The 25192-nt window shown below is 40.2% G+C and overlaps 1 long non-coding RNA gene across 1 annotated transcript; it reads left to right on the top strand.

Moving 5' to 3' along the window:
- Positions 1 to 14823: 14823 nt before the first annotated feature.
- LOC131905027 (uncharacterized) lies at positions 14824 to 24185 on the top strand. Its single transcript, XR_009377833.1, has 4 exons — positions 14824 to 15034; positions 16773 to 16823; positions 21478 to 21648; positions 23889 to 24185. It is a non-coding gene; the product is annotated as an uncharacterized LOC131905027 (long non-coding RNA).
- The last annotated feature ends 1007 nt before the right edge of the window (positions 24186 to 25192 follow it).

The following is a 25192-nucleotide window of genomic DNA, read 5'->3' as shown; positions in this document are numbered from 1 at the left end:
GTCTTTTACAGTACTTTTTGAAAGATTTCCAGAAAAATATCTTTTCCTGAAGGGCTATGTCATGATCAGGTGATTGACAGTCTTCTTTGGATTGTCTATTGAACAGAAGGGCACAATGGTGTCTTTTTTCTTGATTAGAAGTTCTCTGGCTATATGATAATCTTAGAAGGGTTAACAGAACCAGGTTAATAGTAACACATTAATAATTCAAGATACCGTGTTTTCCTGGTGTCAGAGGTACCAGCAAAGTCTTCATCTTCTAGTCTCTCTCTCATAGGATATTGACCATGTGGGAAGGGCTTGTCCCCAGTGTTCTCCATTCCTGCTCACAACTAGCTACTTAACAATATGACTCAAAATGAAACAATGAAACCAGATATTGGAAAGTTTTAGTTCCTAAAGTCTTTCTAGTCATTGTAAAGAAAGCTACATATATGGCAATTATTAATCCTGTTTCCCTATGTTAACCTAAATGGTTCTCATTACATGTATCGACAGCACATGGTGGGGCAACTCAGCATCTAGCCCCCAATTTTTTCTTGAGAGGTCACCTCTTTTCTGTTGTGCAAGCTGCCTTGAGGGAACAGTAGGTCCAGATATGTGTAGTTTGGTTGCAAAAGTCAAGGTTCTAGACATATTTTCCTCCTAATGCTTCCTGTTTGTTACCTCCCTGAATGAAGGCAAGGTGGTGGACTCTCAGCTCAGCTACAGAGTTGCCCTCTCTATCCAACTACTGAGTGCATTGGAACAAGGACAGAGGAAAAGACTGCCCCTTCCTGTAGCTGGCTCCACCAGCAGCTAACTAGTTCTTGCTAAAATGACATTAGAGTTAGGATCTGATGCTAAGAACCAAGTATGGTACTTCAGGCAAGATACAACTGGAATATGCTAGATTATATCTATGGATGAATCCATGATCTGCGTGTTTCATGAATATAGTTACCTTTTGCCTCTCACCTTTTAAATGAAACGACAGTGCAATATTGCTTCTTATCATTGTTATGAATCAAAACTGATTTTTGTTCTTTTTATGTGAAGAAATACAGTAGGTATGATAGAGTTGCTGGTTTTTAAAATCACAATTCAGAATTAGAATATTTAAAAATTACACACACAATTTATTTATTTATTTTTAATTTTTTTATTCATTTTACATACCAACTACAGATCCCCTTCTCATCCTTCCTGCCACTAACTACTGCCCCACCCCTGCTTCCTCCCATCCAGACCTACCCCTCATCCCATCCTACAAAAGGATAAATTCTCCCGTGGGGGGACAACTAAGACTGTCATTCAGTTGAGGCAGGACCAAGCCCCTCTCTGCTGCATCAAGGGTGAGCAAAATGTCTGACCATAGGTAACAGGATCCAGAAAACGAGCTCATGCATCAGGGATGGATCCTCATCACACTGCCAAGGTGCCTCAAACAGACCCAGCTACACATCTCTCTCCCGTACGCAGAGGGTCTAGTCCAGTCGCATGCAGGTTCCACAGCTGTTGGTCTAATGTTTGTGAGTTCTTATTAGCTTGGTTCAGTTGACACAGACACTTTAAAAGCGTGTTTCACACTGACAAGATGATCTGAACTTTGGTTCTGTCAACTTTATGTCATCTGGAATTTTACCTAGTTTGTCAGTCTTAGTCATCAAACTGATCTGGAGTTTTCCAGAGTGCTGTGAACGATACAATTCAGAGGCTGTTTTAATCTGGCATGCCTCATAGTTTTTTTTTTTTTTTTGAAACATAGGAACGTCATTCATGATCTTTGATCTTACATATTTTACTTGTTTATCACCAATATGTTAAGGAAGTAGTTTCTGCAGTTTTCTTCTAATTCTTCAGCTTAGTTATACTCACAGCCATCTACATGAGCACATCTCTGTGCTTTCAGGTGCAAACACACTATAAAGTTCAAAACTGTAACTCTACACTTACATTTGTATTGACTTAGGAACAATGTGATTATAAGGCAGTTTTCTTTAAATCTTCAAAAGTGAATACAAATTTGGAGGTTCTTACCTGGGGAAAACTATTTTTCCCACTCAGTATTCCTTAGTTGTCTACAGTCCTTTGTTTAGGGGTTGGGCCTTGAGTGTTTTCACCCTTCTATGTTAGCTCGTCTGTTGGTATCACCCTTCTTCAGGTCTTGTTTAGGCAGCCATGTTGATGAGATTTTGTGAGTGTATCTTCTCTAATATTTCTTTCTTTCTTTCTTTTTTTGGTTTTTTGAGACAGGATTTCTCTGTGTAGTTTTGATGTCTGTAGACCAGGCTGGCCTTGAACTCACAGAGATCTGCCTGGCTCTGCCTCCCGAGTGCCGGGATTAAAGGCATGTGTCACTGCCGCCTGGCTCTAATATTTCTCGAAGATAAAATCTCACAGCAAACTTCCTGTTCCTCTGGTTCGTACAATCTTTCTGCCTCCTTTTCTACTTTGATCCTTGTTATTCAATCCCAAATGGCCAGCACTAAAAATCATATACATACAAATTACATTATACAAACTGGGAAATTTGTATTTATATATTAATGATTAAAGAAAGAGAAACCATGAATTTGCAGTAGAGTTAGAGTGGTGCATGGGAAGAATTGAAGGGAGGAGTGGGGAAGGGGTAAATGATGTAGTTATATTTTAATTTTTTGAAAATATTTAAAAATGAAAAAAGTGAATCCAATTTATTTCTACCTCAAACTTCTGCTGGGAGGTGGCTTTCAGAATTACTAAAATCCCAAGGTAGTCACAAAATAAAAAACCTTTTCCTGTAGTACTTCATAATCTAAATGATAATTCAATAAACTTTAGAAAATTTCTTGAGATAGTTGATACATAGATACATATAGTAGTTTCCTATGCATAAGTCTCCACTGGAGTAGCTGCAGATGAAGAGGCTTTATGATTATGATGCTGTACAGGATTGGGTGTTGGGGACACTGGGAAGATAGATGCTTAGGTTCCAGAATGTCTGGCTCAGGTTCTGGAGAATGATGCTTAACGTGAAAGCTGCAGTCTCCGGATAGGGAAAGATAATTGGCTAATGTGAATGGCAGTTTTGACTAGAGATTTTTTCCATTTTCTAGGCACCAAAATATCTTGGATTCTGGATGTTTCAATCCTGGCTAAGAAATTTTCTTCATTTTGGCAAAATCTGTGCTGATCAAAATGTGAATCAAGTAGAGTGATGTGACCTTGCACAAGAGTTTGTGGACTATGCTATGTATTTGGCAGGAAATAAGGTGTTAGGGGGAAAAATCAAGATGAATTGCACACCTACTGTGCACAGATGACTACACAGAAAAATCTTGTGTGTGTGTGTGTGTGTGTGTGTGTGTGTGTGTGTGTGAGAGAGAGAGAGAGAGAGAGAGATATTAGTTCATATAATTGTTAGTTATGCAATTATTGAGGCTGAGTGATGTATCTGGAGGTGTAACTCACTGGCAGAGTGCATGATTAGATGCAAGACCCTCCAAATTCACTTCCTAGCAACCCCCAAAGAAAATTAGAACAAGAAGAGAAATCCCAGAGTCTAGAATGAGCAAACTGGATCCCAGGACAGCTGTGGGTGTAAGTTCCAGTCCACATGTGAAGGCCTAAGTTTTGGAGAGCCAGTAGTGTAAGTTTAAGACTAAAGCCAGAAAAGACCATTGTCCCAGCAAAATCATTCCTTTCCCTAATTGGTTTTTTTTTGTTGTTGTTGTTTTTGTTTTTTTTTCTAGTCGGGTCTTCATGTGATTGGACCAGGCTATGCATTAGAGAGGACATTTTTCTCTACTCAGTCTGAGTAGATACCAGTATTCTTTAGAAACACCTTCCCAAATACACAGAGAATAATGTCGGGCCGAAGATCTTAGCATCTTGTGACCAGAACAGAGTGATACACAGTTAATGAACAAAGGATAAAATTTAGTTATTTAGTACTTATTTACTCCTAGTAAATAATGTAGCAGGGATAAACTCACCTCTAGTCCCTTCTAAGCCTTTGTGAAGTATATATTTTTCTGTCCAGTATTTGGTAGTCTCTGGCCTTTTCCCCTACCTTGCCTCTTTAAATTAGACTGACCCTGAACCTTTCTATTATGACAATCACCAAACATTTTGTCTAAGTGTTGTGGGAACTCTGCCATTTGGCCCAATGACCAACTGGATGGAGCGTTTTGGCCTTATGGCATGGTCTTCTCTGAGGATACACGACAGCTTAAAAACTGCGGGGCAGGGGTCACTTGCTCTCTTGGGTGGTGGAAGCAGGAGCAAGTGGCGGAGAAGTGTGGCTTGTGGTTGGTTCCCATAACCCTTGGGCAGAATGACAGGACAATGACAGCTGGATCAGCAGCAGGTCTACTTTGTTCTGTGTCATGAGTGTACCTTATTGATTTCATTCCTTAATAAGTCTTACCTGGCCTCTTACCGCAGTGCCCCTCCTCATCATCTAAATCTCAGAACTTCCCTTTCACTTCTTGGTGACCCTTAAAAGTGTGAGGTCTTAGGTTTAAGAAGGATAACAAGACAGATTTTCTTTTTGGGGTAAGAAATTTATTAAGGGAGTTATTAGTGCCATACAAAAATAATATGGTGAGGGTGCTTGAGAGTTCAGTCCCATGAGGCAGAGTGTGTGTTGAGGTCCTTTCTTATAAGTGTCAGAGTTGGGGTGGGGAGGTCCCATTCAATGTAGTTAGTGAACAACCTATATAGTACATGCTTGAAGCAAGGTTGTCTCTGATTCCAGGGCAGTAGTGGTAAGGGGAAAGGTTTGACACTTTAGTTAATGTGGGTCACTTATTCCAATGTGCCACCTGCAGCCCCTGGTTTCTTAGAATGCTTGTTTAACATCTTTTAGGGAAGTGAAAATTACATACTCATAGACATCCATACTGTGGTAGATATCATTTATTTTAATACAGCTGTAAAGGTAGACAGATGAAAAACCTTTGCTGCAGGAGAGCACAGACTGAGCGGCCCCAGTCCAAACCTAACAAATGAGTCATAAGGTCAAACATGTCATTAGGCCAACTCTAATGGTTGTAGTGTATTCTGGGATCTCTAAGGTTGGACCAGATCAGATGATTTCATCTTAGTTTCAGCCCACATGGTAATAGAAAAACTAAGTGTTATATAGTAGATCACTTCAACGGGAAGTCCCCTGCAGTAGAAGAATGGAGGTGGCGCGCGGGGGTGGGTGGGTAGGTGGGTGGGTGGGGGAGACAGAGGACAGCAATATGTCCCTTTAACCAAATGAAATGAACTTGTCACTTCCATGGCAGCTGTCTGAATTATGCAGCGGAAGCATCTTGAAGAGTATGAGATTCATGTTTAGGTGATAGACTAGTGAGAGGAATTGTCCCATCTCCTTCCCCATGTCTTGTACAAAGCCTGGTGTGGTCTCAAAGCAGTATAGCCTCCACATGGGCTTTCTCTGGAACTTCTTTCTCTTCCTCTTGAAAGGCTCTAGAAAGCAATGGGTAAAACTATCAATAAAGAAGCCCAACTTAACGTAGATTCAAAATGGTTTTAGGAACGTAGGCCCATCTTTTCCTCTGTTGGTTTGAGTTACATTTCACAACCATGGAGACATTTTTTCAGAATAACAAATGAATTGTAATGTCCCACAGAGAACAGAAATTCTTTATCAAGTGCTGACATACCAAAGACCCCGCTGGAAGCTTGACTTGATAAGCCCAAGTCTGAACTTGAATTGTTCCTTGGATTGTGTGTGAAATAGTGATTCTCACTATTATTTTCAGGCAATGCTCAAATTAGAATTAGATTTTGTCTTATTCTCAATGAAGAGCATTTGCCTAACCTCTCTTTCTGAGATACTTTCAGTTGACACAACTATGCATGCATATGTGTGTGTTTGGATGTGAGCACACATACAGACCCTTTCCCGAGATAACACTAAGTATCCTCATTGTATAGGGTAGCTCTGACAACAAATATTAGTCAGTCCAAAGTGCCCAAAATGCTGAGACTGAGGGACTTCAGTTTGGATTTTAAACATGAGAGACTTGGTAGTATAACTGTTGGGAAGCACCTTGTTTTGTCTGATGCTGCCAAGACATTAAAGTCAGACCCATTTCTATCTAGTTTGTTCATTTTATTTTTGAATGTTTCCCCCTTTACATATGAATAGAGTTCTTTAACTTGGGAACCATAGACACAGTTTGAATTACTTGACCATTACTAGACTCATAGAAAGGATGAGTTATAAATAGATTTTCTAAACAATTTGCTTAGCCTATAACTGTGTTTATAAGTGCGACTATTTTAAATTGCTATTTTTCCTTATTGGAATCTGGTAGGAACTTTGGTTCATATGGACTCTCCTTTTATTATGTCCTTAATTATCATATTTATGTAGATGACAATGCCTCTGGGTGTATCATGAGGCCCATGTCCACTGGTAGTGTCAATATGCAGAACTTGTATAGGTTAACTACACTAATGAGATTTCATGGGTGCAACTTCTATATCGTATCTAGAAGGCAACATCATGCAGTAGGCATCCTGGTCTTCTGGCTCTTACAATCTTTCTGCTCCTCTTCTGCTATGTTCCCTGAGCCTTAGGTGTAAGGATTTTATTGTAGATGTATCCAATGGAACTGGGCATCTCATGGTCACTTATGTACGTATTGATGAACTGTGGACCTCTTGTAGCCTTCATCTGCTGCAAAACAGCTTTTTGTTTTAATGAGGGGTGAGAGATTCACCAATGTATGGGTATAAGAACTTGTATTTAGCATACAGTTAGAATGTATAGTATGGTAGTAGTCAGTTCTCCTCTTGGGTCTATAATCTTCCCAGCTAATGGTAGTTGGTTCAGTTCAGAGTACCAGGCATGAATTTCCTCCTATTGAGCAAGCCTCAAGTCCAATTAGACAGCTACTGTTTACCACCAAGATGTAAGTATCACTACTAAGATCTTTTATATTTGATGCTTGATAACCTCTACATCTCTGGACCTAGGGAAGGATGTTGATTCAGTGCTTGAAGACTAAGGCAGAAAGAAATTACCTATCAAAATATCACTTGTGTCTTAGTTACTGTTCTGCTGTGAAGAGACACCATGACCAAGACAGCTTATGGAAGAAAGCACCCAAATGGGAGCTTGTTTACAGTTTCAGGGGGCTTAATCTGTAACCATTAGGGCAGGGAGCACGGTGGCAGGCAGGCCAATATGGAACTGGAGCAGAAGCTGAGAGCTTACATCCTGGTCTGAAGGGAGGGGGCACAGAAAGTGAGACTGGACTTGATGTGGGCTTTTGAAACCTCAAAGCCCAGCCCCAGTGACACACCTCCTCCAGCAAGGCCAAGCCTCCTAATCCTTCCTAAACAGTCCACCAACTAGGAAGCACTCAAATGTGTGAGCCTATGGGGGCCATTCTCATTCAAATCACTCCAACTTTGAAAGCCTGTTTTTCTAAAGACATCTTTTTCTTGATCATCTCCCCCTCCCCATAGTTGTAAATTTCACCTTTATTCTAGAAACATTATATTTAATATGGCTACACTGACCTACCACTGTCCACCCAATAAAATAGCTTTTATTTCTTCTAAATATTTTAACTATGCCTTGACCCATCACAAGTGGTTTGACCACAAAGTATAGGGCTGGTTAAGTTCGTGAGAGACAGCATGATCAGTTATGACTGTGTAATGATAATTCGAATGGTTAAAATCAATTGCTCTCCTATTTATCCTTGGAGACCTGGACTGGAGAGAGGAGGCATTTGACAGGATACCCACAACCCCCACATCATCCCTTGGTGAGAGGGTGAGCTTTACTGAATTTAAAGGTCAGTGACACAAGTGTCCTGTTGCAGTTGAGGACCCACCTCTGAAATCAGCCCTGTAAGAATTTTCTCATTTAAAAAGACTTCCTTTGTGCAAAAGTTTCCTTTGGCACTAATCAGAAATTTAATTTATTCGGAGATAAGAAAAGGGAAGATCTTAACTACTGTGATGTGAGGGATCTGAAGAAATTAGGAGTGAGCAAGATAAATATCAGAGTGTCAGCACTACACACATTTCCTAATGGATAAGATCTATGCTTCTGTTATTTTAATTTTCTCTGCATGGAATCAGATAACCTACGTGACTTCAATAATGATGATGCAAAGTTGCCAGCTCTCTAGGTCTCAGGAATAAAGGCGTAAATGACTTTGAATTTTACTCAGCTCCAAAAGAAATAAAGGCATTCGTTCGTTCATTCATTCATTCATTCATTCATTCACTCACTCATTTATTTGTGAAATCTGTTACATAAATAGGTGCTGTGATGGCTTATGGATATGAAAAAACAAGAAAAAATTCAGAATGCATGGCAGAGTAATAAAAAAAATATGGCTATAGTGATAGAAGAACACCAGGGAGCAGCAGTAGATGAGGCTTTCCTAGTGATGTCTAGAACCTTTTACAGAGAAGGTGACTTGCTGGTACTTGGGGAATGAGAAGGATATTCTCAGCCAGATTAGATGGGAAAGGGCATTTAAGACAGAGAAAATGAATATGTAAAGAAGACTTAGGTATGGGAAATAACAGCATGCCTCCCAAGGATTATATGTATGACTTTCATCACTAGGATTATCACTGGATAAGTCTAGGAAAGCAAGTAGGAGCTAGATATGTGCCATGTCCAGGAATGTGGGCTTGATTTTGTAGATGACGTGTTCTAATGTGTACCTACTGAATTTAGAATCATCTTTTTGCTTTATGAAAATGACATCTAATAATCCCTGGTAAGGTAAATGCAAGGAAGATGTGATGTAATGGACTCAAAGGAAAGGAGAGAAACAGAAAAGAAAAACAAATTCTCTTATAAAAATAAAGACAGAGACTTTGCAGCTCTTACTAAAACTGCAAGCACTGTTTCAATCTAGCAACTTCTCCAAGCAATGGTAGTATTAGAACTATTGGATACTCAAATAAGGGGAGGTAAGTCAGTGAACACTTGAGAGAAGAGTGTTTGCACCCAAATCACTGAGATAATGATGGTTTGAACATGAGGTTAGAGATACTGCCACTACCAAGAAAGCAAAATAAAAGCTGTTTCTTTCTCTCTCTCTCTCTCTTTCTTTCTTTCTTTCTTTCTTTCTTTCTTTCTTTCTTTCTTTCTTTCTTTCTTTCTTTCCTTATTTGTTATTTATTTTACCATTCCTTCCCACAACATATAGACCTTGATAATGACCCTTGATAAGAACTGCTGTTGTAGGAGTCTGGCAGTCCCATAGAGAAGGTCCAGTATATTATTAGAGCAAAAATTTAGAGAATTGATGTGTGTGTGTGTGCCTGTACTAGTGTATGTGTGTGTTGTATGCCTGTGTGTGCTAGTGTACTTGCCTATGGATGTATGGGTATTCAGAGGTCAGCATCAAGCTTCTTCCTCTATTGCTATCCATCTTATATTTTTGAGACAGGATCTCTCATTGAACCAAAGACCACCATTCTAGCTAGATAGGCTGGCCATTAAGCCTTGGGGATTTGCCTGTTTCTGCTGTTCACTGCCAGGGTTATAGATGGATGTGATGCCATATCTGGCTTTACATGGTACTGGGGATCTGAACTCAGGTCCTTCTGCTTGAACAGCAGCATTTTACTCATCGAAACGTTTTCCAAGCCCCAAGGAGTAGATATTTTTAACAATTTCACTTTAGCTGTTTTACTCCCACCTAAGGTGACACAGATCAGTTTGAAGACAGAATCCTTCAGCCCATTATTCTTCCCATTAAAAAAAAAATTGAGGTCGGCTGGGTGGTGGCAGCATACCCTTTTAATCCCAACACTTGGGAAGCATTTGCAGGTAGGTCTCTAAGTTGGAGGCCAGCTTGGTCTACAGAGTGAGTTCCTGGACAGCCAGGGCTACTCAGTGAAACCCTCTCTTGAAAAACACCCAAAAAAGATCCCAGAAAAGTGAGTGAGCACCCAGGTGCTCCAACACACTGCAACAGGTCCACCTACTTCTTGCCTACTTATAATGTAGAGGAGCTCAACAAAACTGACTGGCTGGGTGACTTTGGGATCAGGGTAAAAGGGAAACTCAATGGCACAAAATGAAAGTAATTTTCTTTTGGGGGTGGGGTGGGGTAGGGGAAGCTAAGGAAGTCAGGCAGGAACTCAAGCAGGGCAGAGACCTGGAGGCAAGAGCTGATGCAGAGGCCATGGAGGGGTGCTGCTTATTGGCTTGCACCTCATGGCTTGCTCTCTTTCTCCCTCCCTCTCTCCCTTCCTCCCTTCCTTCGCTGCCTGTCCCTCCCTTCCTCACTCCTTCTTTCTTTTTTATTGAAAATAGATTCTTCTCTCATACAATACATCCTGACCACAGTTTCCCCTCCCTCCACTCCTCCTTGCTCCCCTCAACACCTCCTCTCTCCCAGATCCACTTCCTCTTCCTCTCCCTTCAGAAAAGAACAGGTCCCCAAGAGACAAGTACCAAACATGACAAAACAAAATACAATAAGACAAGGCCAAAGCCCTCACACTGGGGCTGGACAAGGCAACCCAAGGGAGGAAAAGATTCCCAAAAGCAGCCAAAAGAATCAAAGACAGACCCACTCCCAGTTAGGAGTCCAACCCAAAACACCAAGCTAACAGCTACAACATATACATGGAGGACCTGGTGTAGACTCATGCAGGCCCTATGCTTGCTACTGAAGTCTTTGTGAGCTCTGCTTGGTTGATTCAGTGGGCTGTACTCTCCTGGTGTCCTCCATCCTTTTGGACTCCCACAATCTTTCTGCCACCTCTTCCACAGGGTTCCTTGATCTCCAAGGGGAGGATATGGATGGAGACCTCCGAGATAGACTCTCTCTGCCTAATGTCTGGCTGTGGGTCTCTGCGTCGGCTCCCATCTGCTGCCAGGAGAAGCCTCTCTGTTGAAGACTGGACCAGGAACTGATCTATGAGTATAAAGAATATCATTAGGAAACATTACATTGATTGAAAAAATAAAACAGTTGTGTTTGTTTCTATCTAAGTTCTCTGGGCTACCCAGTCCCTGGTTCCTGTCCATCCAAGCAGTGTCAGGCATGGGCTTCCTCCCATGGCCATAAGAAGCAGTGTGAGACTGGCACATGGAGACACTTGGTCCTGTTCATTCTCAGTCCCAGGAAGCAGGTGGGTAGTCATCTGTGGTAGTTTTAATTGTGAACTTGGCATAATCTAAAGTCACCTGAAACATAGTCTTTTGGGGATGCCTGTGGGATATTATCTTGATTGTGTTAATTGAGTTGGGGACTCCCATTCACTGTGGGTGTCAGCATCCTTTGGAGGGGATTCTGGGCTGCATAAGTAGAGAAAGGGAGCAGAGTGGCAGAATGTATTCGTTGCTCTCTTCTGATGGTAGATGTAATATGATTAGGTATTTCAAGCTCCTCCTGCCTTGACTTCTCCACCATGATGGAGGTACCTTGAACTGTAAGCTAAGATAAACCCTTCCTTAAGCTCTTGTCAGGGTGTTTTATCACAGCGACAGAGAAAGAAGCTGTTCTTTCTCTGTTGGTGTAGCCTTCAGACACTGTTGGTGTAGCCTTCAGACACTGGCAGGCCTCCCATCCTGCTTCTTCTGAGCAGCTAGCGATACACCAATCATGTGAACCCTCTCAACTGTTCTACTATCGTACCTATGGAAACTGTTGGGTGTATCACACCTGTAGTTGGACATACCACACCTAGGACTCCTGGGAACATGTCTTGCCAAACAGAGCTGCATCCCAGTTGGCAGTCCAATTACAGATCCTGGCAATCTAGGCCACTGAAAAGGCCACAGGCATCACCAACATTAATTGTAGCTGAAGAAGCTACACAGACACTGAATTAACACACTTGTGTGGAGCCAAAGCCAACACAGTACATATATAGTCAACTCCCTAGGCTGTGTTGCTTATATAAAGTCTTTTACTATGAAAGCCACTCTATAAAACCAGTTGAGACAACCGACTTAACAGATTTAGTCCATCTTCAATTGCATTGATCACACAGGAGTCACTTGCTTATTTGTAGCTGTTCTCTCCCTTTACATTCCCCCCAGTCTTGTTAAACAGGAGAGGGTGCTTCACTGACTCAGGTATTGTCTGAGAAGCATGCGGCTCAAGTGAGCCATGTTCATTTAAAACACAGCTCAGTGGCTTCTGAGATATTTCGTGCAAATCTTTCTCACCCAGTGACGTTCAGAGGAGTCCTTGACTCCCAAGTCCTCAGCCCTCCATGCATTCTCAAATCCACTGTGCTGTTTGTGTTGGGATCATAACATGACATAAATCTCTTTTCAATTAAAAAGCTTATCCTGGATTTTTTCCATTTCCCAAATCCTTTTATTAATAACCTTCACTAAAAAGAGGCTGTAAGGACAAACAGCAGATACGTCACATTTCTCCAGAAGGAGGTGTGTTGAAAAGAGATGATGTTAACTGTGATGGAATTCTCTTCCATTCTTGTCTTCTCAAAAGGAAGAATTCTGCTGAGAGACAGTTGAAACAAGGGTTTACTTAGGATAGTGAGGCAGAACTCCAGAGACCAGGAGTGGGCCAACCCAGGGCAGGTGCTGCATTGTTGGATTTGCACCATGGATTTTTTTTTTTTTAAGACAAAGTCTCGTTATGTAGCCCTGGATAACTGGGAACTTGTCTTGTAGAGCAGGCAGGACTTGAACACCGATCCTTTGGCTTTTGTCCCTTGTTGTCATGGTTATAGGCATTGCCTCCATGCCAAGCTCTGTACTGTGGATTTAAGGAATTTCTTATGGTCCCTGCTATCTTATGATGTCATTATTAAGCTCCTCCCCTTGCAGTCCTGCCTTAGTTTTGTACCACACTTTTGCTCATGTGCCAGCCTGCCAATTTCGTTACCTCTCTCCATGAGTGCTTAAGTGGAACTGGGATGGAGGTGTGCAAAAACTGCCCTGTTAATGAAATGACAGTAATGATTTAATGAGCAGGACAGGTTTCCTCCTCACTGAACATGATTCAGGACAGGAAAGTCCAGGCAGTTTTCAGTTTTCTCCCCCCCCCCCCCCACTCTCTCGTCATCAGAATGGTCATTCACACACATGTGGCAGCTGGGAAAGTGCCCTGTTGCTGTTGCCTTGGTTTCTGATATAGCAGAGGGAGCCTAACTGTGGCTTCCAGATACCTATCCACAAAGGGACTTTTTAACCATCTGGAGGCACAGCTACCAAAATATAACTATGCTTTCCTTTGTTACCTCCGGCCGAAATCCTCGCCTAACCAGTTAGATCTAACTACAGAAGAGGTAGACCCAGGCAGAGTTTGCGTGAAGAGTGGGTATATGCTCCTTACCTCTGTCCCCACAAAGATCCTTCTTCCCTCCTGCTCACATCTACTTAGCTACCCACTCTGACAGATATGATGTAGTTAGACTAAGGTGAAACTCAAAACCGGTGCTCTATCTGGGGTGCACATAGCTGAAGTTCTGTTTTAGTGCAACGAGGAAGGAATGGATTGATTCTACAAAGCTAACAAATACCGAAACTTAGGAGCTGTTGATCTGCTCTGTACTAAAGCCATGAGCCAGCAGTTCTAATGTCAGAGTAAAACATTCTTACCTTTTGTGTGCTCATAAATGCACAGTTCTGGTCTTGGTCCCACATCGATTTTTTTTTAAAAAATTGTTCTTGTTACATTATGTGACCTCCCCTCTTGGATTCTGGGGTTTCTGCCACTTCACTCTGAATGAGTTTCGTCTGCTGGTTTCTCATTTGAATGAGTGAGCCTGGAAGGGACACCTTTCACATAGTGCGGAGTTTTCCCTGTAACAATGACTACAATGATGACAATGACAACAAAAACTATTGGTTTGTGATAGGAAGCGACACAGACGAGAGCCTTGCTGTCATTCACACTATGGAAGATCAATGGCACTTTGCAGTCAATTCACATACACAAGTGCTTTCTCTCCATTGGCTGCTGCTGAGCTCTATGGCAATTGTTTGCTTTAGCTATAATTGTACTCAATTCTTAGAAATAGAATAATCACTTTCTACAGGGCTTTGAGGCCATTTTGCCCTTAGAATGTTTCTTTGCCAAAAGAACATCCCCATAATCAATTTTTATGCACCCAGACACCAACCTGACTTGAATTGTTTAAACGATTATGTATACAGAGAATATAGCTGAGCCCTCAATTCTTTATTTCAACTTCTAGACCTTGAAAGATAAATATTGACTACATCAAGGACTTATTGTCATGATAAGTTTTATTCTCTAGAACAGGGATCACCTTGCAACACATATCACTAGCTTCAGTGAAAGTCTGCTGTGAACCTATGTTATTTTCATTTATAACCCAGTTTTCAGTTGGTGCCATAGCTATTTGTTGCACGCCCACAACTTACTCTATGGGGATTGGAAAGCTGAGACTTAAAATGTAGCATTGCTACTATAAGAGGCTTCTCCACCAAAAGATCAGGTGAGACTGAGATATCAGAAGAAAGAAATGAGAGGGAGGGAGGGAGGAAGAGGGGAGAGGAGAAAGACAGAGACAGACAGAGAGACAGAGATAGAGAGATACATACAGAGATAGAGAGACAGAGAAAGACACACACACAGATAGATAGATGATAGATAGATAGATAGATAGATAGATAGACAGACAGACAGACAGACAGATAGATAGATAGATAGATAGATAGAGCAGGGAGAGAGAGGTTGAAATTTCACTGGTGAGATAGGACTTAATCTATGTGCTTTTGAGCTGTATTTTGTATCACAGACATTATTTTTTGCCAAACACCCCTAAGAATTACTATAAATAAAAAGTGATAACTTTAGAAGGCAAAAATTATGTTTTCAATCCTTTACTAGATACTTCAACCCCTTTTAATAAAATCTTAATTCTCTAGTCCCTTCCTGAATATGTTCAGTGATGTGAGTATTTTTATATTAGATGTCTTGCTTTATTGCTTTTAGGTATTCCACTTAATTATTTAATGACATAATAGTACCCTCTAATTCTCACAGGTTCTTCTTTCCTTTGTTGGTGACAAAAATGAAGGCCAGGAAAAGAACTTCCTGTTTGCTTGAAGTCAAAGGTCATTGATATTTCATTGTTATCCCATGCATGTTCCTTATTCCTTAGATTACAAAGTGAAGACAGAAATTCTGGAGAGATGAACATTTCGAATTTAGGCTTCAGAGGCATTTTGAAGGAACGAACCTGTATCCAGTGTGTTCTTCTCCCAGCTCCTTCCTCTGTCCACATAGCAAAATGACAAATGGCAGGAAGTGGCTGTTTCTGTTTCTGTGTGTGGGTGTGCATGTGTGTGTGTGTATAAGGAGATTGCAGAAAGGAGGAGAAAAACCATAATCACTCCATTCTTTCTCATCTGTAAAGAGAAATTCATGCTGCTGCTGCTAACCTTCACCCGTCTTCACACCCTAAAAACATTGAGCAGCCAGATCAAATGTCTTTCGTTTGGATATTCAGCTGAGAGACAGCTGTCTCCAAGGGCAATGACCCATCATTCAGCCTGATTTTAGATCATACCTTCTCACCACCATGGTTCTCCATGGAAAAGTTTTAAAGAGGATTCCTCAAGTTTGAGGGAAGTGGACAGGACAGTGGTTGACCTTTTCTGGAGTGTAAGGAGTGACACTGGAATTGGAATCAGGGACCTGGGGGTCAACAAGACTGGTGCAGCAGCAAAAGGGGTAATGGATTCCTTCCTGTTTGACATCCCAAGCCATTGGGAAGAAATCTCAATTATATCAGCCTCATCAAGACTTTTAACACATGCTTTTCATTTTTCAGCTTCTCCCCTGGTCTATAAAATGAGTAGGTGGGATTGTGGTAGATTCTAAAGTTCTTTTCAGGTCTCTGTGGTCTGAAAATCTAAAGCTTGATATCAAATTTAAAGAGTTCAAATCAGATTCGAGCAGAGAGCAGAGGAAGAGAGACTGTTGTTATTAAGATTCTTTATAAAGTCCCTTTGAAATCATTTACCCTGAACTTGAAAGTGATTTACTTTCTCAAACACTAGCAAAGCTTTCAAACCAAAGGGCTTCACACCAGTATATAAGGTGGAGGGGACAGCATGTGACAGACTGAAGTGAATGCTTTATGTTTAGGTGGGTTTGAACACATCTAAGGCAACTATGACTTTGATAAAGCACGTCTTTTAGGGGGTGTTACAAAGATGAAAGCACAAATTTGTATAGCTTATGGAGCATTTTGCTGACTTAGGTATCGCCACAGAAGCAATACTCTTGAAAGGAACCATGCTCACTTAAAACAAAACCTACAGAAGCTACACAATTGAACCCCGAGGATATTACAACATTACTAGTGACCAGGAAGGCAAAACTAAAGAATCATTGATCCTCCAGTTTGATGAGTTTTTATTTTGTAATGATATCCTTTACCATTCTCTGAGCCCCTGATCTTCAATATATCCTCCAATTTCTCTCTTCACTGCCATTATTAAGCAATAAACAGTTTTGGTTAATCGAATGTTCTAGTCAATGGGGACCTGCCATATATATTGTACATAGAATGCCAATTAAGAAGAACCTTTTAAAATGAAAATACACACTGGTATTATGCTCATTCAGAAAAACTGAAGTGCTGCTAACAAAAGAGAAAATTGATTAGACAAAGTAATAGCTCTCTGAGCCCCACCCCTAATAAAAACTTCTACGACAACACAAAACAAAATATGTCTATCATAAGGGGGTTTGAATTGAGTATAGTAGTTGAAAGACTATCTTAAAGAATTAGATTTGAGAAGATGATGGTTTATGACAAATCTGCCTAGAAATTTTGCATTCCAGGTGTACATGGGACTCATGGAATCCCATGAATCGTGAAATGCCTACTGGCAGGTAAGTAACCAGGTAATTGCATTCATAGCTCATGAGTGGCAGTGGCGGTTACAGGAGTGAGTGGGATTTTTAAGCAACACTGTGTGAAGAGGAAACTGTACAAGTTCCAAGGACTTCCTATTAAGGAGACAAAGTAGGTTTGATTGGAGTATTGGGAGGAAAATCTGGAACATGGGTCTTTTAGGAGGAGAGAAAGTAATGAAGACCCCAGACAGCTCCTTTAAGACCCACAACTCCTGCAGGAGACACTTTCTTCTGGTCTTCTAATTTCTGTGGTCGTATATCCCCGGTATTGCACATCTTCTCCTCCATTTCTTTCTTGGTCTGTTCTTTGTCAGGAGACAGTATCGGAACTGAGTAAGATTTGGGCTTCTCCAAATCTGTCCTACTGTGGACTCGCACTTATCCTCTGGGCAACTGATCCTGAGTGGGTAGAAAGCTAAGCTCTGTTAGAGTATGAATATGAAATGTCCCCCAGAGGGTCATGTGTTCGTGGTTTCCTGCTGTCTGGGAAGACTGTGGAACTGTTAGGAGGTGGAACCTTCCTGGTAGAAGTGGGTCACAGGGGGTGGACCTTGAGATGTTAAGGCCTGAAGTTATTCTCTGCCTTCTACATGTGTGTCATGCCATCCTTGCACCAGAATATGATCTAAATATATACTATGAAACTCTCAAAGAACTAATAAAAATTGTAAAAAAAAAAAAAAAGGATGGGAAGAGAAGATAAAAATTATCTTGGGCTGGTGAGATGGATCAGCATAACTCGGCACTTGCTGCAAAGCTCAGTTTCTAGCATCCACGTGGTGGAAGGAAGGTGAGAACAGCCTTCAAAGAGCACACATATGCACACATCATTTTATTCTAAAGATTGCTCCAAAATGGAAATAAAAGACATGGGGAAAACCCAGAAAGCTTGAGCACATTGCAGAAGGCTTGAGTCAATTATAAAAAATACATGAAGTATGGTAAATATACCATTATGTTTATTATAACTAAAGAATATTGCTTCACACAAAGGATTTTGTGTGTGTGTGTGTGTGTGTGTTTGATCACATGTATGAGTGCGTGCATGTGTGTGTGTGCACGCGCGAGTGCGTGCACACATGTGCAAGCATGTGAACCCTGGGAGTTGACGCTGTGCAACTTCCTCAATAACTATCCACTTCATAGTGGAGCTCACTGACTTAGACTGTTGGCCAGCAAGCTTCAGGGAGCCTCTTGTCTCTCCTCCTTTCTCAGAGGTTGCGTTTCAGGTACTGGCCACCATGCCTGGTTTTCTACATGGGTGATGGGGATCCAAACTCAGGTCCTCACTCTTGTGTGGCAAGTACTTAATGATAAAACCATACCCGCAGCCCTTCATTAACACTTAATTTCTATTTGGTGCACAGAACAATTCTAGGCCTTGGAAAATTTATTTTCTCTAGCAGATTTTGTTACTAAGACACTGCCTCCAAGGCTAATCCCATCTCTCCTTGGCATATACTTTCATTAGAAGAAATTATTTATTAAGAGATCTTTAGAATACAGAAACATAACTCCTTACTCAGATTCCACTGGAGTATGTCTAATCACTTCACTGAGTATCTTTAATTGGATTTTTCATCACCATCTCATAGGCTGACATTGCCTTTCTCCTCTTGTTAAAATTTTAAATTGTAGTCCATTTCCTATGTCAAATATTGTTAGTGGTAGGCTATTGTTTTAGACTAGTCTCCTGCACAAGGTCTTTTAGACTAAGGGAAATCTGGAGTCACTTTTGCTAAATGCTTAGTATCCTTCCTAGTACATGAAAAAGGACCAGTTTTCCCAAGGAACAGGAGATTTTAATGTAATGCAGCAGGGAATCCTTTTTTTTAAAATTAACCCTAAAAAGAAATTAACTTCAAAATAACCAACACAGGGGCTGGAGAGATGGCTCAGTGAGAGATCCTGCCTCAAAATAATAAGGTAGAGAATGATGTACCAGGACATCCAATGTTCTGATCACTACAAGTCTGTGCACGCATGCGCGCGTACGTGTACACACACACACACACACACACACACACACACACACACCATCATGTGTTCTTATATCACATACACAGAAAACACACACACACACACACCTACTTGTGTTCTTATATCACATACACAGAAAACACACACACACACACACACACATACACACACACACTCTAAAATGAAACATAACAAAAAAAAGCAGGATAGACAATACATTATTTGTTCTATTTCTGATTTCTTTAGTCTACAAAGCAAGACTTCTCTGCTGAGTTCATTACATAAGACTTTTTAGTTTTTTTTTTTTTTGCTGTAATTTAATCTTTTCCTTCTGATGTCTGTATATCCCCATATCTATATATGGGGGTGTTTGTGCACATGTGTGCATGTGCACATGAAGGTCAGAGGTCAGTTTCCCATGTTAATCCTTAAACAGCACTCACCTTGATTTTTTTCCAATTTTATTTTTATAAAAGTAGATATTCTCAAAAAATTTAACTAAAAAAAGATTTCATACATGATTCCACACTTTTCTCTTTCCACTCCCACTCCTCTGCTGTCCCCAGCTCCTCCCTCTCAAATTCATGGCCTTTTCTTATTTAGTTATTGTCACATATACGAATAACTCATCTATAAATGTGTTTAGGGCTGAACACTTGGGACTGGATAGTGTATCGGAGGACTTATGCTTGGAAAAGGCTGATTTTAGACTAAGGGAAATCTGGAGTCACTTTTGCTAAATGCTTAGTATCCTGCCTAGTACATGAAAAGGACCAGTTTTCCTAAGGAACAGGAGATCAGTTGGTGTTTTCATTTTGTTTAGGTGACCATAATGTTCAGATTTCAAGGGTGCAGCTTCACTATCATATCTAGAAGACATTGTCTCATAGCGGATGTCTTTCTGTTGTGGCTCTTACAATCATCCCTCTTCTCTTCTGTGATATTCCTAGGGCCTTAGGTATAGTGGTTGCAGATGTAGTAATAGGGTTTGCTACCCCACATTCAGTTGTTCTCCACCTTTTGACTGGTTGTGAGCTTTTGGGATGGGTTCCTTGTGTTCTGAGATGGGATTCTCACTGATCTGGGGCTTGGAGATTGAGGAAGGCTGCATCGTCAGTGAACCTCAAGGATTGTCCTGTCTCTGACTCTCTAGCGCTGGGTAAGCAAGCACATGCCACCAGGTCTGGCTCAGGTTCTCATGCTTGTTTGTCAAACACTTACTGGCTGAGCCATCTCCTCACCCCCAACGACCTCATCTCTTGATGCCTACTCTTTCTGTATATGACATATTTCCAATTATACTGTACATCTCTGGAGGCATGTTTATCACCCTTCTCCTGTACCATCCATTTGAAGAAGTCTCTGATAAAAAGGAGAATGCATAACACATGTTGAATAATCAACACACTCATAAATTTGTTGATGAAGTACTTACATAATTGGCTTCTGTATGGCTTAATACACCATTGGCTTCATGTTGAATCTGGAGACATGGACATGAACATATACTGCTATTCTCATGAAGCTCATCTTTCTATAAACACTCTTTTTTTTTTTTTTTTTGAGACAGGGTTTCTCTGTGTAGCTTTGCGCCTTTCCTGGAACTCACTCTGTAGCCCAGGCTGGCCTCGAACTCACAGAGATCCACCTGCCTCTGTCTTCCGAATGCTGGGATTAAAGGCGTGTGCCACCACCACCGACCTATAATCACTCTTAATAAGTCAGCATTCAGTCTGTCTTTATACCTTTCATAGTTCTCTTTTCATAGTTTTTGGATGAAGAAGGAATAAAAAGATTATTCTTTATAGGGCTAAGTCAATTTGATTAAACAGAGACTTTATTTTATCTTCTTACTCTCTAGACTATGTGTTTGTGTTAGTGGCTATTTTTCTGGCCTAGGTTAATAATGTATGATTCTAATTGAAACAAATTTAATTCTAATTTAATTTAATTTAATTCTAGAATGAAAACAAATTTTCATTCTAAATGAACAAATTCTGAAAATTCAAAACATACAGCAAGGCAAGATTTGTCCTGGCTTCCTAGGTTTACTATAACAAATTACCAAAAAATAACAGAGGTTTCATCTCCAGGGGTCTGAGAGTAAAAATGAAGGTGTTATCAGGGACACACCTTCTTGAATAGCATATAGATGAATCTGCCTGTGGTTTCCAGCTCCTGGTGACTCCAGAGTTTCCTTGACTGTGACTGGGGTCCCTCGATCTATTTGTTCTTCTGTACTTACTATTTATATCATATTCTAAAACAACTATTAGAATTATCACTATATTCTAGGCATTGTGCAAAGCACAAATAAATACATGAGATACATATTTTAATTCCCTTCCCACTTTATAGTTTAGGAAAATGATTTCCAGAGAGTATAATTTTCATAAAGTAACATATCCTGTAAAACTCAGAGATAGTTTTCAGTTTCTGAATTTGTCTGATGTCAAAGTCTATGCTCAAAATCATTTACTGAATGCTACTCCTGAAATGTTTACATTTGATATCTTGCTTATCAAGCCTTTTGCATTGGCACAGTTCAGTGGTAGCTGAATATTTTTTCAGTCTTGGACACTAAGAAATAAAATATACAGCTTTTTGCCCATTTTGAGTTCATCTTGCATTTTATTGGTTTCTTCCACAGGCTATTCATCTAAAAATGCCAATTTGTTTTCATGTATATTCATCTGCATTGGAATTTGCTTGCCATTCCAAGTCTCTGCAAAATTCTCCTTGAGCCATCCTTGAAAATCTAAAGAAAACATACATCTGAGAGGCCCTTGTTAATATCTGCAGAATCATTGGCACTGTGTGGGTAAGTCTGGATGCGAAATCCCTGAGTGTGTTTTGAGAGTGATTATGCTTTTAAGCACAATATGTTTTGCAAAGGAAGATTATAAAAAAGTCAAGTAATTTATCACTACCAAATTTGGCAATTTCATTTTCTTCTGAACTCAGAACAAAGTGTAATAAGTTTTCCAACAGTTACTTTCCCCTGTAGTTTACATGCCTCCTCTATATAAACTTATATAAAACTCACATAATGATCATGTGAGTAAACTATATGAAGACTCAAAGCAATACTTTGAGTATCAGCCATCAATATTTCCAATTATCCAAATGCTTAGCAGAGTGGTCTATACGTATTTTGGGGGTAAATATAAACATGAATAGGTTATTTTTCCATCTGTCAATTTGAGAATAAAAGTCTTTGTTTTCATACAGATCTGTCACTGCTTTATGCTCTTCAGCTTTCTGTCACTGTGATAAAATACCTGAGAGGTTCTACTTCAGTTGAGGACAGGTTTATTTTGATTCAGTTTTGTAGGTTTCAGTCCATGGACTGTTGATCCCATTGCTTCTGGGCTAAGGACAAAGGAACACATCATGGAAGGTCCACAGTGCACTTCACCATGACTATGAAGCAAAGAAATAAAGGAAAAGAGACCATAGTTCTCCGATTATCTCCAAGGAACACACTAAACAACATTTTTCATTCCATTTGAACCACTTCCTCAAGTGCTGAGGATCAAGCCTTTACTATATAGGCCTTTGAGGTGGACATGTACAAACAATAACAATTTGAAAACACAATAGCAAATATCTTGGTTTAAAATGATTAGTATGTATAACTCAAGAGCTATAAAGCACATATCCAAATTTATGAATAGACAAAGAAGGGCTGGGGAAATGGCTCAGCTAGTAAAATGCTTGAGGCTATGCATTTGATTGCCAGAATCAATGTACAAAGGCTGAACATGTTGGTATGAACTTGGAATCCTTGCACTGGGGAGAGAGGGACAGTATCTTAGTCAGCATTCTATTGCTGTGAAGAGATGCCATGACCACAGCAACTCTTATGAAAGAAAACATTTGCTTGGAGATAGCTTACAGGTTCAGAGGTTTAGTCTATTATCAGCATGGTGGGAAACATGGTAGCATGTAGGTAGAAATGGTGCTGGAGGAGCTGAGAGTTCTACATCTGCATTGGCAGGCAGCAGGAAGAAAGAAAGAGACACTGGGTCTGGCTTGAGCCTTTGAAAACAGAAAACACCAACCCCAGTGACAGACCTACTCCAACAAGGCCACACCTCCTAATATCCTTGTCAAATAGCCCTACTCCCTAAAGACCAAGTACTCAAATCTATGAGCTTATGGGGACCATTCCTAGCGAAACCACCATAGATAACATATTTTTAGTGAGGATATGAAGAAACTGAAACATTTATATGCTGATGGTGGAAATGTGAAATGTTATGGCAGATTTGAGGAACAGTTTGGTGTTTCCTCAAATATTAGTTCCATGAACAAACAGTCATACTAGCATTGTTTACAATATCCCAAGCCAATCAAATGTTCAGCAGCCAAGGAATGAACGAACAAAGTATGGCATATCCACACAGTCGTGTATTGCTTAGCCATAATGAAGTACTGGCTATACTGATGTACCTTGGAGACTTATGGTACATTGTATGTCTCCACAACAGCCAGACACAAACAACTATTATCTTACTCAATTTTGTTCTCCAACAATGTCTCAAAGAGATGATTCAATGGAAGTAGAAAGCACATTAATAGTTCTATGGACTAGGAAGGAGGGGAATGGGGAATAGCTGCTTAATGAGTACTAGATTCCCTTCTGGGACGATGAAATGATTTAGAATGAGATTATGGTGATAGGCTAATACTGTATATGCTAAATGCCATGAAATTATCCACCTTAAGTTTCCTGTACTGTGTATATTGCAGTTGAAGATCACAATGTTACAGTATATACAGAGATGATAAAATGATGACTGAGGTAAAGAAAATCAACTTGTCTGTCATCTGAAAGTTCCTCACGTTGCCTTTCTGTGGCATCATTAACTAAAATTATTCATTTAGGAAAAGTCCAGAGTACAGTAAGACATTAGCAGCTAGCTGTAGTTTTCATGTTTATATACATCTCTAGTCCTGTCTGTTTGTATTTCTGCTGCTTTGTATCATTTGACCTACATCTCCTTGCCCTTCTCACCATCTTATTCTCTTTCTCTATGTATTGGTTATTTCTTTTAGATTGCATGAATTGTGCATGTTGAACTGGTGAACTTTTTCTCAATAAAAAAATTCTGGAAAGGAACTCATTCAGATGAAGAGACATTTAAGACAAAGGAGACAGGAACATGAGGAATGGATGAAAAAGCCTTGGACTCAATAACAGACCTATTAATTACAGGATAAGCAGGAAAAATAAATTTCTTTATACAGTCTAACTTCATTGGGTCTTTAAATACAAAAATTTGTTAAATTTGGGAGTCTTTGGTTGGAGGAAGGATGTACAATGTACTGGAAAACTTCAAACAAAAAAAACTATTTGAGGGGATCTGTTTTTTTCTGTGAATAATTAAACACTCTATTTTATACTGAGCATTGTGACTGATGTCACCCATAAGCTTTTCTTTTTTGTTCAGTGTTTTTCTCCTCTTAATAATTTCATAATCTTATTCACACACATTCACAAGTGAGAATTAAAGTGACACTGATTCAAATGTTTGGCTGGAAGATGGGACACATCCCAATCTAATTTACCCATCCGGAGGACACTAAGGAGCAACATCAGAGGACAGGCTTAAAGTAATGGTAAACACTTCAGGTTTCAGAGATTCCTTTCATTTTATTGCTTTATATTTCTGTTTTATCCAGAGTGAATTTTAGAATAGCAGCTGAAAATAAAATATGATGATGACAGCAATGATGACAATGGTGATGATGATGGTGATGGTGATGGTGATGATGATGATGATGATGATGTCTGTGCTGGTGCCACAGAGCAGAGGATAACTTTGAGTTGGTTCTCTTCTTTCGTCTTCACATGGTTCCGGGGACCCAACACAGGTTACCTCACTCTGTGGCAATTGCCTTTACTCACTGAGCCGTTCTACTGCCCCTGTTTATTTCCTCTCTCCCAACTTTTTAGTCTCATGAATGCTTGTCTTATGGCTTTTGCTGAACGTAGCTACTATGCATGGTCTGAAGAGCAGGAGGTTTTGTTTTTCCTCAATGATATTTCTAATACTGTCTATTTTTCAAAGTAGCGAATCAGGTGATAAGTGGCCCTGTAAAAATGCATGATGTTGGAAAGCAAGGCTGGGGACCCAGTGGTCACAGGACTGGTCTTTTTTTGTGCCTAGAGGTGAGCTGGATTTGACATACCATTGGAATGCCCCACAACAACATAACGATGTGGAAACACTGGTCCATGATACCTGACGGCTCAGGGCTCTCCGTTCTTTTGCCACCTGCCTCACAACATTGAAACTAAAAGGCTAGTGCATGGCTTTCGGGAGCCCTCGTTCCCCGAGTTGGCCACTTGTTAGTGC

Source organism: Peromyscus eremicus, chromosome 2 (genome assembly GCF_949786415.1).
Source record: "Peromyscus eremicus chromosome 2, PerEre_H2_v1, whole genome shotgun sequence".
In the NCBI taxonomy this organism is placed as follows: Eukaryota; Metazoa; Chordata; class Mammalia; order Rodentia; family Cricetidae; genus Peromyscus; species Peromyscus eremicus.
This window is presented reverse-complemented; position numbering and strand designations above follow the sequence as displayed.